Raw genomic sequence first — 6,000 nt, 5'->3', positions numbered from 1 at the left:
TTAATAATAATAATAATAATAATTAAAAAATTTAGCCAAAAATAATTATGGTGTTTTAGAAATGTATCATCAAACTTTTGATCCTGAAACTTCTGGCAACCTCAACACAGGTTGCGAGTATTGACTTAGTCTTAGACAATAAACAGATGAAGACTAATAAAATAATAAACCGAATAAACCTGCTGACATCTACTGTCTTATTGGAGAACACAATGTATCATTCTACTGTATCCCAAAAAAGGGTTCACTGTACCTAATACAAGTAATGGAAGATACATCGGTTCCCCACAATTTCCTACAAACACTCCCTGAAAAATAGTTTTTCCGTGTTGCAAACACGTCAGTTATCGTTGGTTTCCGGTCTCTTCCACTGAATTTTAGCGTTAGTGGTATATAGACGTTAGTGTCTCACTGATAAAAATCATGACTATTAAAATGAAGCTGGAGTCAAGCACAGCACGATAAATCACAAGTCAAGTGAGTCAAGTCATAGTCAATGTTATGACTTAGGAGTCAAAAACCAACGTTTTGGTGCAGCCATACACCGTTATCAGGGATGATGTGTGCTCCAAAACACTGGATGCTATTTTGACACCTACTGTTAGTCATTCCATTGACTATGACTTAAATCAGCGGTGCTACTCTCCAGTCCTTCACCCCCCTCCCCCCCCCCAACATGTCAGGTATTCAGGATATACCAACTTCAGCACAGGTTGCTCAATCAGAGGCTCAGTCCAAGACTTGACCCCTGATTGAGCCCCCTGTGCGATGGGCAGGGATATCCTGAAAACCTGAGCTGTCGGTAAATCTTGAGGACTGAGTGTATGACTTATGAACTTCGGAGGGGGGGTAATTTCTGGGGGGGTGGGGGGCAGGGGGGATAAGGGTCACCTGATTGAGCCACCTGTGCTGAAGCAGAGATATCTTGAAAAGCTGAGCAGTTGGGGGGGACTTGAGGACTGGAGTTGAGCACACCTGACTTAACTCACTGGACTTGTGATTTATCTTGTTGTGCTTGACGCCAGCTTTATTACATTGCCCAGGGTGGTTTAGTCTCTAGCGCCCACTACATATTGTTGTCAGTTTTCGTTTTCAGTATTTAGACCCTTCTGGTGATCTTCTCACTTTGCTGTTACTAGATTTGTGTTTTATCACGAATATTAAAATGACATATTTTTGCCCAGTACTCTCCCCCCCCCCCAAAAAAAATCACTGATCTTTGATGGTTGACATCTCCGATGTCATATCTCAATATGAGTGCTGCTTGTTTTCTAAGTCACTTACAAATAGAATAAAGAATGTTGGTTTGTAGGTTAAATAGCCCAGAGGACAGAAATCAACATGGCAGACCTGACAAGGGTCCAATATTGAGACTACCTAAGATTATTGTCTATACCAGGAGTGGCTAATTCCAGCCCTCAAGGGCCACCAACATGGTCAGGTTTTCAGGATATCCCTGCTTCAGCACAGGTGGCCACCTGTGCTGAAGCAGGAAAAAACAAAATGCGACTTTATCTTTGCAAAGACACCGGGCAAGAAATAACAATTTACTGCAAATAATTCACTGTTTCGGTGTGTGCGGGCTATGTTATCTGTTAAAGAAATCTGCTACTGTAGTATCGTCTCGCCTGTGAGAATCGCCTCGTGTCTAGAATTGCTCAGACTTCTCACACTAGAATTTCTCGTTAGACAACTACATCCTATATCAGATCCCAGCTAATGTGCCTTTCTTTTAAATACACGCAGCAGTCCCCCGGTTTATGGATATGGTTTTTACACAGCTGAATTGCGTTATACTGTATTTAGACCAGTTGCAAAGTACGAGGAAACAGCCTGAGGCGAGGAGAATCCTGCTCCTGCAGCCAACACAACGAAGGCAAACACATTCCTCAAAATGCAGGCCTCTAGGACAGAGATACAAAGTACAGCTCTACTCACACGTTCATAATGCAATTCTTCATTTAATGTGACATCCAAGAACAAAGGAAAGACAACGTTTCAGGCCCCGTATGGACCTTTCATCAGGTGTTTTTTTCCCACAGCTAAATTGTGTTAAACTGTATTTACAACCAGGAACCACATTCTTGAGATACTTCGTTTTTCCTTGTCTTGATATAAGGCTGTCTCACGGCCATACTGATTGCTTGGAATGGAACTAAAAGAAGAACAGATAAATATACTCAGAGCATGGTTCAGCTTCGACATCGATGGACCAGGAGGAGCGGGAATGGTGGCTTTTACACCTTTTTAACAGAGAGAACGATGATATATGACACAGTACATTGTGGGCCCAGCGGCCAGCAAAGAGCTCAAGAAGCTGCTGCAGCTCTTTTATGTTCATATATTTGCATTACAAGCTTGATGGTCGGTTGAACTTGAATGCCAATGCATCACACAGTCTGAGACATCATGTAGGCACAGAGGCACATATTTAGGTGCTATGCCATAAGTGTACTGTATGGGCTGTAAAGTGTCTTCTGGCACCAGAAGGTGTCTTTTAAGTCATAGCACTATTTAGGAATATGAGCCCTAGTAGTCTGCGTATGAAGATGATAGTGATTGTAATGTGTATGGCATAAGATATCGGGTATTTCAATCAATCTGGTACTTCAGGGGTTAACGTTGGTTACAAACGGTTTTAAAAATACACCAATTATTTTATGGCCAGTCAAACCAGGCATGTGTTGTACAGGACCGAGGTTATCTCGAGTCAACTTCTGTGTTGCCAGAGATGGGCTTAATATATGGTTTAACCTGGGGGCTATCACTGATGGTCCACTAAAACTGAAATATGAAAAGTTTGGAAGGTTGTAGACGACACCCAGATCCTGGGCTGTCTGTCTCAAAGAAAACCTTACATTCCTTTAGTATCCCCTGTGCCTCACAGTGAGAGGTGACGAACAAGTCACCAATTCGTCTGAGGGCTATATTAAACATGATATCATTGGCCTGACACCTAGTTGCAAATATAACAAATACATATTTGTAACCGTTGCAATGAAACGAATCAATCAATGCCAAACATTTCATGATTAAGAGGTGCAAAAGACAGATATCTGTTTCTCCTGCGAAAATAGACGTTAGGCTGCCACATTTTAGATGCAGGTGTGTTTGTTAAGTACAAAGACTCGACAGTGAAGATGGCGTATGTCTAAGTATTATCGCAACCAAGTTATGAAGCCTTTTATACAGTATATTGAGTCAACTTTTAAAGTCCAAAGAAGGTTTTAGTTTTCTCTTAAGTCGTAAAAATGTCATGGGTGGGTTTTATGTGTCTTTCAATGCAGAAGGTTTGGGCAGAAAAGTTGGCATGTGTGAATCGAAAATTAGATTTCAACTAATGGAGTGTCCATGCTGGAGCACGTGAAAATCTCAATCTCCCTTTGGGAAAAGATCTGATTAATGTTAAACGATAATGTAAGTTTGATTCTTTTTTTCATCTTTTTTTTAAATCAAATTTTATTGAAAATTTTCAAGGGAAAGGGAAGGGGGAAAGCAAGTGGAGCGGGTGGGGGGTACAAAAATAATGCAGGGAGGGGGTGGTTAGTGGTACATTTCCAAGTTTCATCAACACCACATCACAGGGGTTACAGCGTTCCTCGGGTTTACAAGACAAGCATCACCATCAGTACATTAAGAGGGAAAAAAATAGAAGTCATATATTCTCATTGACAATTTCATATCTAGGACATCCTCACATCTCAAGCTCAGCACCCCGTGGTTACAAAAGATGGGAGGTTGGGGGGTGGGGGGGAGATGAAGAAGGATCCTCCCTTGCCCAAATATTACAGCAAGACCGAATGAGAATTTATACCAAGATGTCCCAAATAAGAAATCCATAGCTGCCAAATCTTTTGAAAATCTAGACACGTGTCATTCGTTAGTGTGACGGGAGCGGGTAACCAGGCTCTCAAATAAAGGTCAAGCCTGTTCATGGTTACCCCAGATCCATATATAAAGGGATCAAGAGAGTTAGCTCTTGTACCCAGTAACATTGTATCTTTCAATGCATAAACTGTAATAAAGTATTTTTTGTGTTTTTATCTTTCCAGGCATGTCAACGTGCAGGGATTGCTAGGGTATGAGTTTCAAGGGCGATTTTGCGGAGAAATTGTCAGAATGTGCCAAGGTAGTTGGGTTCCGGAGTTGTCAGTTCCCCTAAAAATGTACCCAGGAATCATGCCTGATTCCTGGATAAATGTAGGCACATTGTCCCGGCAATATCTCCCCTTGAAACGCTTGCGCGACTCACCGCTAGGGTTCCCTGCTTCAGCATAGCCCAGAAAGGTAAATGGGGCACAGGGATGCAAAGTGTCCCTGAAACTGAGGTGATCCCTAGGTTAAGGAGGGTACCCCCATTAGTGCCCAGGTAGCCCAGAACCAGTATTGGGTTAATGGGTGCTCCAACCGTAGATAAGGTTGTGAGGAGACTCTCAGAGTCCAGTTTAAGTCCTATAGATAGTGCGTGGGGAATAAAGGCTGATAGAAATAAAAGTACATCTTTCTATTCTATTCCCCATAACCAGGGATGTATAAAAGTCTATTTTATTATACATTGTAATATACTGTAATGTACTGTTGTGCACTATATGAGCTTGGGACTTTCAGAACCGATATCTAGTCAGGCGGCCAGGGCTACCAAGTTGGTGCCAGTAAGTCTGCTGGACATCGGAGTTCAAAGCAGCCAGAGAATGCAGGAGGTGTGAAAGCCATTTGGGCAGCAGGGAAAGGTTCAAGTACCCACGTCCTGGGAGCAATGGCAGTCATCCGGGCTGCCATTTGTTCTGCCAGGCCTGGTGGTGCCTGGCCCAGCGGGTGGCATGAGATAGCCAGGGACGAAGGTGGCAAACTTACGCAACTTATCTTGGCAATTTCAGATTTCCCACAGACCCGGCTTTCCATACCAGCTTCGCTCTGATTGGCTGCTGAGAAAGTTCCCACGGGATGATTGGCTGTAGTATTTTGTGAATGAAGCTCAGAAATACCATAAGAAGCCGTGAGCCAATCAGATTTTAGATCCCCAGTAGAAAGAGCGCGAGCGGTCTTTTCAAAAGTGCTCTTGCACGAATAGCAGAGCACCGGGTTCGATTTCAAGCCTGGAAAGTCTGCCCGAAAATATTCTGTTCAAGCCCCGACTTTTGCGCCCAAGTTCTCAAGATCGGCCGCAGCAGACGTGGCTGGGATTGCAAGCCGATTTTAGTTCCAGGAGCTTGGTACTAACACCCGGTCAACAAAAAAACAAAGTTCTCAGAAGAGAAGGGAGCGGTGACGTGTGCAACTTTTTGCCGATTTGGGAACCAGGAGATTTCAAGCTATGTCCTGGTCAGGGTAAAACTCTTATTTGAAGTTCCCTGCATCTAGAACAGTCTAGTTTTTGACCCCCATACCCCCAGTAACGGTGCTTTTTGTCTGTATTTTGTGTTTCATTGTGTGTACGCCAATTTATGCGAATAAATTACAATTTATTTCATTATCTTGTTTGCTCAATGAATGATCCCGGTAAAAAGGGTGCAAACTGCCTGGTCTCCCGTGACAGTTAGGCTGGCCAGTTGCTCCATACTACAGACACACCAGACCTTATTTCTGATTTTGGTGATTGGGGGGATTACAACTTGCTTCCAAACAGCTGCCAGCTCACACCTTGCGGCCGTGGAAATATGACATAGTAACTTATTCTCATGTCTCGTGAGAGCTTGGAATGATTTGTTTAGCAGGAACAACCAGGGGTCTAAAGGGAGATCCAGACCAAAAATTAGCTGAAGCCAGGACTTTATCCTTACCCAAAAAGATGACACAAGTGGACAGGACCACCACATGTGTATGAATGTCGCCTGTTCCCCGCAACCTTTTGGGCATATAGACGGAAAACCCAGGAGGAACTTGGAGAGCCTAGTGGGGGTTAGATACCACCTCATCATGACCTTATAGGCGTTCTCTTTTATGGTGGTGCACCTGGAGGACTTGGCCACCACAAAAAAAAATGTCATCCCAGTCCTCCAT

This window comes from Ascaphus truei, chromosome 4 (assembly GCF_040206685.1).
Source record: "Ascaphus truei isolate aAscTru1 chromosome 4, aAscTru1.hap1, whole genome shotgun sequence".
In the NCBI taxonomy this organism is placed as follows: Eukaryota; Metazoa; Chordata; class Amphibia; order Anura; family Ascaphidae; genus Ascaphus; species Ascaphus truei.
Note: the sequence above shows the minus strand (reverse complement) of the source record.